At 36.5% G+C, this 12548-nt stretch overlaps 1 protein-coding gene across 2 annotated transcripts in view; it reads right to left on the bottom strand.

Moving 5' to 3' along the window:
• Window positions 1–12548, bottom strand: part of LOC106872181 (membrane-associated guanylate kinase, WW and PDZ domain-containing protein 1) — a 709375-nt gene that overhangs the window by 346225 nt on the left and 350602 nt on the right. The window lies entirely within an intron of this gene.

Below are 12548 nucleotides of genomic sequence, written 5' to 3'. Positions count from 1 at the left end.
ACATGTCATGATATATAGATTCAAGTAATCTGCATAGCATTTCTCCATCATTTATATCTTTATATATGTATGTGTAAAATAGATATAATTTGTTAACTGGGTTTATTAAGTGCTATATATATATATATATATATATATATATATAATTGTTATTTTTGCTGTTATTGCCTTTTGTTCCTTCATATTGAGAGGCAATTTTACTTCCATAGCCATATAATGACAAAAAAACAACAACAACCAACAAACAAATAAAAAAAAAAATACAAAAAAAGAAATCTGAACTGAATTGAATAAAGGTTGGATTCTGGTGCAAAGAGGAACAAGATAAACAGCATTTTTACACTCAATATATACAATCTATTCATCTTATGTATGTAAAACTCTATAAAGGCTTCGATGTTTTCCTTCAGTAATTATCAACCTCATACATAACTTGAACAACTGTTATTAATTTACTATACATTATAAGCACTTCCTTGTTCCCATTTTACTGTACAATGCAATAAATACAAAAGACTTGAAACACCTTTCCTTATTGATATTTCAATGAATGTGATTATAATGATATTGGTTGTTATTTTGAATGCAACGCTAATATTTTCTTTAGGTGTCTTTCATGTTTTTCTTGAGAGTCACAATCAACCAGTTGGCCAAAGTTCAATTAGTCTATACATAATCCAGTTCTATTATAATGTTGTATTTGCATCAAATATAAGAAACTCTTCGCAGTTCTGTTCATATATTCTGTATTTTGCAGCTTAACAACTTGAATTTTTCAGATGAAAATTTACTGCAAAGAAAAGGTTGGTTGGCTTATACATGAACCCATTAGCGCTCATGGTCCTTTTTTTTTTTTAGGACCGGAAGGATAATCCATCATATTTCTGCAACACCTGTATTTTTCTGAGATATCTTTAGTTAGTCATCAAGACTAGAGTGTCTTTCAAATATTGTGATAAATTTTTTTTTATATATTTAGTATCAGATAAAGTTGTATAAAAACCCTGGGGCACTAATGGGTCAAGATGACTTTGGAGGGCTGGAAATTCCATGTGAAATGCAGCAGGATTTGGAAAAATAGTGATGAGGTTTGAATGTTTACACTAAATACAACAATGGCTTGTATTATTTTTATCTTTTTTTTACCTTTTATTTGTTTCGGTCATTAAATTGTGGCCATGCTGGAGCACCACCTTGAAGAACTCTCCTTGAACGAATCAACTCCAAATCCTGCTTTCTTTTTTTTTAAGCCAATTACTTATTCTATCAGTCTCTTTGCTGAACTACTAAATCATAGGGACATAAATACACCAACACTGGTTGTCAAGTGGTGCTGGGGGAACAAATATATACAAAGACACACACGGATACACACAAACAAGTATACGGACATATATTTATACAATAGGTTTCTTTCAGTTTCTGTCTACTAAATCCACACATAAGGCTTTGTTTGGCCTGAGGCTATAGCAGAAGATACTTGCTCAAAATGCCACATAGTGGGACTGAACTCAGAACCAAATGGTTGGGAAGTAAACTTCTTACCACACAGCCATGTCTGTATATGCAGGAAATTATGATGTAGAAATTGGTATAATTTTTTAACCACATCAAATAAGTTTTATTATTTAATTTGAATTCAAATAACTACTTAAATACAAATTTCAAACTGAAAACTTCTCAATCTCATCTCATCTAGGTCGTTCCATAGGATGCCCCTTTTAGGGGTTTCGGTTGTGCATACTATGGGAGTCACAGGGCGCTGCTCCATGTGGTCATGCAGTTTCCATCTAACTAGGAATATTAGGGTCTCATTCATTGTCTTGTATTCAAGATCCTCTGCATGACATCCTGCTAGTTCAAAGCCAAGAATCTGATCTGTTAGGTCCTGCTGGTAACTAAATCCATGCCCTGCTGCCAACACTTCAATTTATTGCTGTTAAGGTTTTGTCGGTCTCCTACCCTTCGACCTGTCTGTCCTGGTAAGACCTGCCTGAAGATTTCTCTCCCTCCAGCATAGCTCTCTGGATCAATGGAGCACACAGGCACTTCACAGTAACAAGGTACTTTTTGAATTGGCCATTGACTACACAGTAGTTCTTCTGCCCTTTGACAGGTCTTATTTTTCGTCCTGCAGGGTGTCCAGCAATCACCCTCCTGACCAAGCAAACTTGATGGGGTTGCCAGTTTAGTTGCCGACGACCTGACCATACGACAGGCCGTACTGGGTCACATGTCACCAGTAGCACTCAAGAGTGACCCGGCATCAAAAATTTCTACTCAAAAGTGTTACCTATATCTCCAGATCAGGGTTGGAGTGGGGTTGTGGTTAAAAATAAAATCTCTAAAAAAAAAAAAAAACCTAAGGCTATATTTCAAATCCCTTTATTGTAACAAATGATTTATAACAGTCTGTATTTTGTGATAAGCAGACAAAAAATGATGAATTAATCACAAATAATTCAGCCAATAATAGTTACATAGTTCATCTAGTGTCCTGGAAATGTTTACAAATTCATTGATGTAACAAATATATTGGAAGCTTTGAATTCTTAATTAGAAAAAATGGCATTGGTGGTTTAGAGCAATTTAAAAAAAAAATTTTCCTTTCAAATCAAAGCTAAACAAAAACAGAACAAAATAAACCTCAAATGAAACTAAGTATTCAACTAAAATTATCAGACATTATAGTAAACAAAAATATTCTTTTTTTTTTTTATTAGATTTTCTTCGACAAAAGAGAAAAGCAGGAAACAGTAATTGCTGAAGTTGAAAAATTTAGTAGATAAACGAAATAGGCTATTGAAACAGAAATCAGAAATAAAATAAGGAAATAGAATAATTTCCCACAGGACCAAACAAAAATTAAGTTTAGTTATCAATTTCAGAGAAAATTGTTACATTAATTTCTTCACTATCAGGAAAAACACAAGCCCAGTGAAACAACGTGATCTGTTCTTGAAATTCTTAGACATACAAACATAACATGTGTAAGAACAAATTTTAACAGTATACATTATTAACACATATCCCACTACATATGAAATATGTGGTGTAGCAGATCCCATTTAAAATGTAAAGACCCTGAGAGAGTTAAGCGTTCCTCCCTCATTCCTTAGGTTGCTCACTAATGTTTAGTCAGATTCATTCTTGCCAGATTTGTAAGACTTACAACACATTATTGTGTCATGTAAGCAATCCTACACACATACATGATATTAGTACAGAGGCTGTTTGCATGTAAATACTGCTCTCAGATTCTCTTTATCTACCAAGAAGTGCTGGTACATACACAGTGACAACTGAGAAGTTTCACCTAGATGAAAAATGCAATATAAAAAAAACAGAACCAAGCGAAAGTAACCTTCCAGAACCCACAATATTAGTACAGTCTGCGAAATGTAGCGCATTAAAACACTTAAAACATACACATGGCAAACCATGATAGCAGCTGAAAATAAAAACAACACAAACTAAAGGGGAGGTATTTTATTTTTTGGTTTGCATCTGGTGGTAGTGATGGGGGTTGCTAAATAGGGGTTACCAACCAGAGCAATAAAATACTGATTGGATATCAATGATAATGGGTGGTGCTGATAATAGCTGAGTGGGGGGGGGGGTGCAGTTTAAAGTTAGGGTGAGGTGAATTCAATAAATACTTCATTGTTATCTGATCTACAAACTGTTATTGTTTTTGTTTAGCTTCCAGTTAGCTCTGATGCACCAGATCTAAGATTAAAGACATTCCATCGGTGACCATCCCTCCATGCTTTTCAAGCATAGCGAATACATTATGCATGTCCCTTTATTTTTTAAATAAAATTTGAAGGAGATTTGCTGTGATTTCTAGCAGGTTTAGCTACCAAATAGCAGCTTCCTTGAGGTGTTATTGATAATACAATTTGAAGGGTCATCAGCTAATGCTATCTGTTTCTTATTTTCCTGCTGTTAAGTTTTCCTTATGAATTCTATTGATTTTTATCAGGAATCAGATGGTTATGGGCTTATCATAAGCATGAAATGGTAGACATGAAAATGATGATGAAGATGAAATAATATAAAATGGAGTAATCATGGTGGTGGTGAGGGAATAATGGATGCAGTGTATAACTGGTATTTACTTATGAGACCATGGCAGATGGAAGTGAGAGCTGACATCAGTATGATTTGAACTCAGGAATAAATATCCAAAACAAAAACCCATGATGCCAAACATCTTAATAATACTTTATATAATATGGGAACAAAGATATAAAAATTGCACAGTTAAGAAGTTTGGTTATCAACCCTGTGGTCTGGGGTTCAAGTGTACCATGTGGCACCTTGGCCAGGCTGTCTTCTGCCATAACTTCAAGGTGACCAATACCTTATGAGTGGACTTTGGTGGACAGAAGTCATTGCCATTACTGCTTATCATCATCATCATCGTAATCATTTTAATGTCCGTTGTCCACGCTGGTATGGGTTGGATGGTTTGACCAAGGCTGGTAAGCTGGAAGGCTGCACCAGACTCTAGTCTGATTTGGCATGGTTTTCTATGGTTGGATGCCCTTCCTAATGCCAACCACTCCAAGAGTGTAATGGGTGCTTTTACGTGCCACCGGCATGGGTGTGATGTGCATGACCCCGGTATCTGCCACAACAGCGATTTTGCTCAGCTTGTTTTCATCTCAAGCACGACATAATGCCAAAGGTCTCGGTCATTGCCTCCATGAGACCCAATGCTCGAAAGGAACTCAGCCACTTTGCCTCCATGAGGCCCAACGCACAGAAGGAACTCGGCCAATTTGCCTCTGTGCTTCTGTTGCTAATAAAATAGAAACATGAAAAATAAGACATGGCTGGAATTCCCTTAACTCATTAGCAATTAGATTACTCTGTCAAATGCAATATTTATTTATTCACATTGTTTTGAATCAACCGAGTGTTACCTCGCAGCTTTGGAATTTCAATGATGTGATTGTTTATTTTTAGACTGACATAGTAGGGTAGGTATGAGAAGCTGGATCTGTTCAGTTTTAACTTAAAACAGGTTGACTATTTTGGTCAGCTATGGCTGGTTTAAATGCTAAAAGGGTTAATAATAGATCTCTTTATTCAGTGACCACATGAAGTAGAACAACACAGACAACAACAGAAACAAAAACACAGACAACAACAGAAACAAAAACAACAAGCTAACAAAATCCCATTTTCATCACCATATTGAAAATTCCAAGTCTTTTACATAAACTCTAGCAAACATAATAAGAAGCTTAAAGAATTAAAAAAAAAAGTTTACTTAAGGTTTTAAAGGGATGGAGAGGGGTGAAGAGAAAAGGAGAGAAAGGGGAAAAGAAAGACAAGAAAACCTTAGTGTTATAGAATTTTGAATATGGAATTGGTAAAACTTTTCTCCTCCACCATACAACACACACACACAGACCTGTCTTCAGCTTTCTGTATATCTATCTATCTTTCTCCCCCACACAACATCTCTCTCCCTCTCTCTCTCTCTTTCCACTCAAGAAGGATGAAGAATTAATTTTCATAATAAGATTATTAATTTTATACATTTTAGATGATTTCCAGTTGAAGAAAGTAAAGCTGATTTTTAAAAACCAACGTAGCTTACACACACAAACACACACACACACGTATGCATGTGAGTGTATGCTCTATGTGTATATGTGCGTGTGTACATGTGTAAAAATGAACAAATGCATGTGAGACAGAATAAGTGTCTATGTATACAAGATGTGTGCATGCGTTTATGTATGTCATATGTGTGAGAAGATGTGCATGTGTATGTGTGTGTGTGTGGGATGTAAGTATAATGTGTTTTAGGGGGTCTATCATCATAATTGTTTAACGTCTGTTTTCCATGCTGGCATGGGTTGGATGGTTTCACTGAAGACTGGCAAGCCAGGAGGCTGCACCAGGCTCCAATCTGATTTGGCAAGGTTCCTACAGCTGGATGCCCTTCCTAACGCCAACCACTCCGAGAGTGTAATGGGTGCTTGTTACATGTCACCAGCACAGGAGCCAGTCAGTGGTTACTGTCATCAGCCACATCCAGATGGTACTTCTTATGTGTCACTGGCATGGGAGCCAGTCAGGCGGGCCTGGCATCAATCACGTTCGGATGTGTTTATGGTATTTTTAATAGATTGGATCCCATAATCTTTAGGGATTCTCTGAGACCAGGTTAGACTGATGCCATTAATGATCTAGCTTAACTGTTATAGGCAATGTTTAAATGAAGTTTTGCAAGTGTATATAAATGTGTGTGTGTTTAAGTATAGGTTTGTTCGATATTTAAACAGTGTGTGTAATAAGAGACAGGATGGTTATGGCCAGAGTGCCTATGATCATGGGATTGTTTGATCAAAGGTGACCAGGGGTTAAACAACATATTCTTGGAAGAACTAAAAAAAAAACATATATAAAAGAGGAAACCTCATTTTGAGACCTTGTAGTTTATAGAAGGGGTCATGCTAACCATACGGATAAGATGGTGCCATGACTGAAGTGAAGTCACTGGTGTCACTAATAGATGTCACTGTGCACTTCAGCTGCTTCGTCACTGATATCAGACAAGAGCAAGACTGATGACTTAGCATTAAGATATCAAATGAACTGGGAACTTATGAGTGGTCTGGTGTGTTGAGATAAAGTCTTATCATATGAGAATAACTTAGCCTAAAACTGGGTCACTAATAAACTCTGTTCTTGCACAACTTTCAGAGCTAATCACACAAGATTTTATTTATTTAAAAAAATATCTTTTCATTATTATTACCTCCGCCTTAGTGAAGGTATTGTTTTCAGTCTTATATACAATGATATATACAACACTACCAAACATCATACTAGACACTTCCTTCGAAAAAACACACCTCAAATTACTAACTGGTTAACTATCTCTAATGATACCAAGAAGACTATGTGGCATGCAAAACAGTTTGAAGATTCTGTAATTTCCAGAAGAATGTAACACAAGAATCTATTCTCTCACCCACTCAGTGTAATATCTATCTATACGTCCTTCCACAACTCCAGAAAACACACAGAGTTTTACATATGCAAATGGCATCACAGCAACATCCTCTCACCATTTTTCTAGACAGCTGTAAAACTACTCCAACCCTACATCAACCACTTAGAAACCTGGTTCCAAACAGACTAAAAGTAGCACCAACTGAATCCCCTTCCTTCTTAGTAGCAGACATCAAAGAACATGAAATACAGTTAACCACTGCACTCAACAACATAAACACACCACATACTGGGAAGAGAAAAAAATAATAATAGAAATTCCCAACAACATTTCTACAAGATTCACAGCAAACAAAAAAAATATAGTTAAAAAAAAATAATGAAAGATACAAAAACATTAGATGAGCACTCAAAGGTATCACATATGGCCAATGAAGAAACAACAATAGATTAGCATGGGCCTGGGTCTATAATCTCTCACAGTAAATTAGAGAATATGCAGAATGGCACACTTCAATTCAAGATAAGCTGCATAAGGACCACATCTACAACCACCTGTACATGTAGGAGCTAGTTTGTTGTCACAACAAACTGGAAGCGTTCACTGTCACTGCTACTAATAAATATAAGATTACTCCCTCAGCTAAAAGAAACGAAACAAAAAAACTAGCATTCTGTTGGTTGCAGTTGATCCAATCAACAAAACAGCCTGCTCATGAAATTAACATGCAAGTGGCTGAGCACTCCACAGATATGTGTACCCTTAACATAGTTCTTAGAGAGATTCAGTGTGACACAGAGTGTGACAAGGCTGGCCTTTTGAATTACAGGTACCGCTCATTTTTGCCAGCTGAGTGGACTGGAGTAAAGTGAAATAAAGTGTCTTGCTCAAGGAGACAATGTGTTGCTGGGAATTGAACTCACGACCTTACGATCATGAGCCAAATATCCTAATCATGAAGCCTCTTGCCCCTCTATACTCCAAGTCACATACAACAACTCAATCCTAACAAATACAGAGCATAAAAATAACAGTAGTATTAATAGTATTATTAATGGTAGTAAGTAAAGAGAGATCTGTCATGTTTCAACAGAGGTCACTTTTGCCAGACTCTACTGTGGATGCCAGCAGAACTTGCAGACATGACCATGTGATTGAGAAGGTTTCCTTCACAACCATGTGGGTCTGGATTCAACCTCACATAGCTGAACTTTAGGGACAGTGGCTTTCACCGTAACCTTGGGTTGCCCAAATCTCATGAGTGAAATTTGACAGATGGAAACTAGGCTGAAGCCTGTTATATATGACCAGCTTCCACACAGTTTCCTCTTATCAAATTTACTCACAAGGCATATACACACACATACATATATATGACGGGCTTCTTTCAGTTTCTGTCTACCAAATCCACTCACAAGGCTTTGGTCGGCCTGAGGCTATAGAAGACACTTGCCCAAGGTGCCATGCAGTGGGACTGAACCCAGAACCATGTGGTTTGTAAGCAAGCTACTTCCCACACAGCCACTCCTGCGCCTATGATGTTGACATTCTACTTCCAAAAATGTAGTCTGACCCATGTAAGCATGGACAGATGAATGTAAAAAATGACAACGATCAGTCGGGCACATCGCACACCACACATCTCACTGATATGATTTGGTGTGCTGCCATTGAAATGAGGACGTTCTTTGCTTTCTTTTCTTTTCTTTCTTTTTTTTGATATTGTTGAACTTGACATTTTAATATCAATACACAAGCATATCAGTAAAGTTTCTGTCAGTCCACAACCATTTTTGTATTTTTACCAGAATAAAAAAGGAAATTTAATACCGAACCACGTGGTATTGTGTGTATGTATATATATATATATATATATGCTTCTTTGTATATTTGTGTGTATGTATATATATATATATATATATATATGCCTCTTTGTATATGTATGTGTATATATACGCATACATACACACATGCTTCTTTGTATATTTAGAAGAAATCTTTTTTTTTTAAATGCACAGTTGAATTTCTTCTGTTAATTGATAGCTTGCAGACACTAGTATGCCTTCAGACTAATCATGCTGTCAGTTTCATTGAGAGCAATATATTTAAAAGATGCCTTTTGGCTTTTAAAACTGTACTAAATCACTTACAACTTTAAAAAGAAAAATAAGTTTTTAGATTCAGAAAAAAACAAAAAAAAAAAATGAGAAAATAGATATCTTTTTCTCTTTTTGAAGCATGAAATGCAAAATTAATTTTAAAACCACACCATTTCTGTCATAACTTATTAACTATTTCCCAACCATAGATTTATTTTCAGAGTATATCTCGCCAAATCTATATTATTTTCAAAAACTTAGAAGAAACGATATTTATTTTGCATCTGTAGGAAAAAATAAAGCAATACCTATAATTAGAGAAATGTTGCCATAGGGCATAATAATTAATTGTATATAATAATAGTGAGATATATATTGGCAGTGAGAATATGAAACAAGCAATTGGCTGGGGGTAGGTGGGTGAGGTAGGTCTGGATTAATGGTCACGAGTTCAAATCTTACAACATCCATAAAATAAAAATGAGCTGAGCAAGGCCACAGCCTTAGGGCTGAAACATGTAAAAGAGTTAGCATCAGCTTTCAGAGGATCATCAGGTATCAGGAGATGTTTACTCACATGACAATGAGTAACCCAATAGTTCTTGTCTTTGTTGCTATAGTAATGGTGATGGCAATGTTGTGTTGTTTAACCCTAGGTCAGTCCTTTTTGAGCAGACTTATGCTCAGAGGCATTTTAGATACAACTAATTTTCTCCCTACGTGTGGAAACCCAGGAGCACATTATCCAATGTGCCCTTTATCCAAGATAGTAGAGTTTAATTTGATGGAGATTTGACTGCTATTTCTGGAGAAAAAGCAACCACATAGAGAGTGACCCATTGTCATAGCAAAATGGTAAGGTGATAAAAGTTGCAGAGGGGAGATAATGACCATAATGATGTTGCAGGGTTGTGGAAGCACCATCTTAAAACCTGAGCACATTGGACAGTTACCTAGAGGCCCCACATATCTAGGTGTTCCAACAGTAAACCACATACATTTTGATTGTGTATATAGGGACCCTAGCTTTCCTGAGGGCCTTATAACACAATAAAACTGAACCAAAGGTTGTAAGGTTACAAAGCAAGCTTCTTAACCACACAGCCAAGCCTGCATCTTATATTAATAATAATTCATAACCTTTTAAAATATTGACTTAAATTAAAATATCATCGTTTTTGGTGCAGCTTTTACTGAATTGAAGAAGAAAAATCAAAGAGTACAAAGTTATTACTTTCGAAGAACAAAAGAGACCAAAATACACAAAATGGCCAAAAGTTGTTTTGCTCATCATCTTAAATTAAAGACAAAATTTCATTTTTTTTTTACAGAGTTTGTCAACAAAAGTAATATATTACAAGATTACAATCTAAACAGTGTACATATACGCACTCTCATTATATGTACACATATGGTACAATCACGACTCTGTGTGAGTGTGTGTGTGTGGTATGGTACAAGCACAGGAGTGTGGTACAGTGCAGCGAGAGCTCTATGGTTAAGTTGTGGGTTTAATTGCATTTTGTCCGGGTGTCATCATCATCCTCATCATCATCATCATCATTTAACGTCCGCTTTCCATGCTAGCATGGGTTGGACGATTTGACTGGGGACTGGTGAATCAGATGGTTACACCAGACTCCGATCTGATCTGGCAGAGTTTCTACGGCTGGATGCCCTTCCTAACGCCAACCACTCCGAGAGTGTAGTGGGTGCTTTTTGCGTGCCACCGGTACGAGGGCCAGTCTGGCGGTACTGGCAACGGCCATGCTCAAATGATGTTTTTTTACATGCTACCTGCACAAGAGTCAGTCCAATGTTTTGTTCACATGCCACCAGCACAGTTGACCAATGCTTAATGAGTAGAACTTGGTAGATGGTAACTGTGTAAGAGTCAATGATACTATTGCTTAACAAATGAGAGATAAAAAATATATAAACCTTGATCCTTTACTTGTTTCTTTGACTGCAGCCATGCTGGAGCATCACCTTTAATTGAACAAATCGACCTCTTTTCCAATTCTATATCTTTCTTATAGATCAAAGTATTCTGCTTTTGATACTGTTGGGAAATGTATGAACATCACAACTTTCTCTCCCCATTGCTCTCTTTGAAAATAGGCTATACATGTCAAAACAAAGGAATCTATCACAAATAATGCACATATGCAAACACACATACATGCATACATACAAACACACACCTAAGTGCACCATGTGAATGTATATAACTTGGACACGTTATATAATTGTGAGGAAGGTAGAGAGGGTGATAAGGGAGTTTGTTGAAGTAAATGATCTATATTAAATAAAGTGAACTTCAACCTATAAAATATGGATTTTGTCAATACTTCTGCTGGTTCTTAATGTGAAGATAGTATCATTGAACTAGAGATTAACAAAACAAATAAGCAATGCAACAGACTGTGTTGCAGGCTGCAGCCAAAGCGTTAAGTTTATTAGTTTTACTAGAATGACTTCTGCCCTTTATCGAACTCAACTTAACCCCATCCGAGGATCAAAGGCAGGTTATCCTTAAGACAAACAGACCTCTGCACACAAGGACATAAATTATAGTTGCTCAGAAGACAAACAGAGCTTGTAACACAAGGGCATAAGCTGCAGTTGCTCAGTTCCTGTTGAACTGAAGAGAAAAAAAAAAAAGCTAGAGAAAGAGAGAGTAAATGTGTTTAGTTTAAAGGTTTCTATAGTAATCTTCAAAAAAGTAATTTATTATAGTTTCATCAGTGCACTACATCTAATCTGCCAAACTGCCACAGATATATACATCTGTAAAAGCTACAAGTTTTCTTTCATTCTCTCTCTGTTTATTTTCTGTTATTCCTTTCTGTTGAAGAGCGTAGGCTCGAAACGTAAAAGAGTTTTTCATTTTCCTGAGTGTCAAACTAATACACTTGCTTGTTGTTCATATACCTGTCATCATCTTTTTGTTTTTCTATAATTTTCAAGGGTATGGTGAATATATTGTCATCTAAATTACGCAAAAGTGAAAATAACACTGACATCTCATTTTAACAGATATATTTACTAAAAATTACATAGAAATATCTTGAAATACTAAAGAGTAAATATATTCAATTAAATCGCCATTGGCTTCAACCATGGCCTCCAGGCGACTTCAGAATCTCCTGCAAGTCTGGGGAGTTAGGTGGCCAGATGTGTGCATACATATATATATAGCAGACTGTATGACGCATGCGTACGAACAACCATGCTACATGGCAGTGAAACATGGGCTGTAACTGCTGAGGACATACGTAAGCTCGCAAGGAATGAAGCCAGTATGCTCCGTTGGATGTGTAATGTCAATGTGAATACCCGTCAGAGTGTAAGTATCTTGAGAGAAAAGCTGAACATTAGAAGCATCAGTTGTGGCGTGCAAGAGAGACGATTGCGCTGGTATGGACATGTGGTGAGAATGGAGGAGGATAGCTGCGTGAAAAAGTGCC

This window comes from Octopus bimaculoides, chromosome 4 (genome assembly GCF_001194135.2).
Source record: "Octopus bimaculoides isolate UCB-OBI-ISO-001 chromosome 4, ASM119413v2, whole genome shotgun sequence".
NCBI lineage: Eukaryota > Metazoa > Mollusca > Cephalopoda > Octopoda > Octopodidae > Octopus > Octopus bimaculoides.
This window is presented reverse-complemented; position numbering and strand designations above follow the sequence as displayed.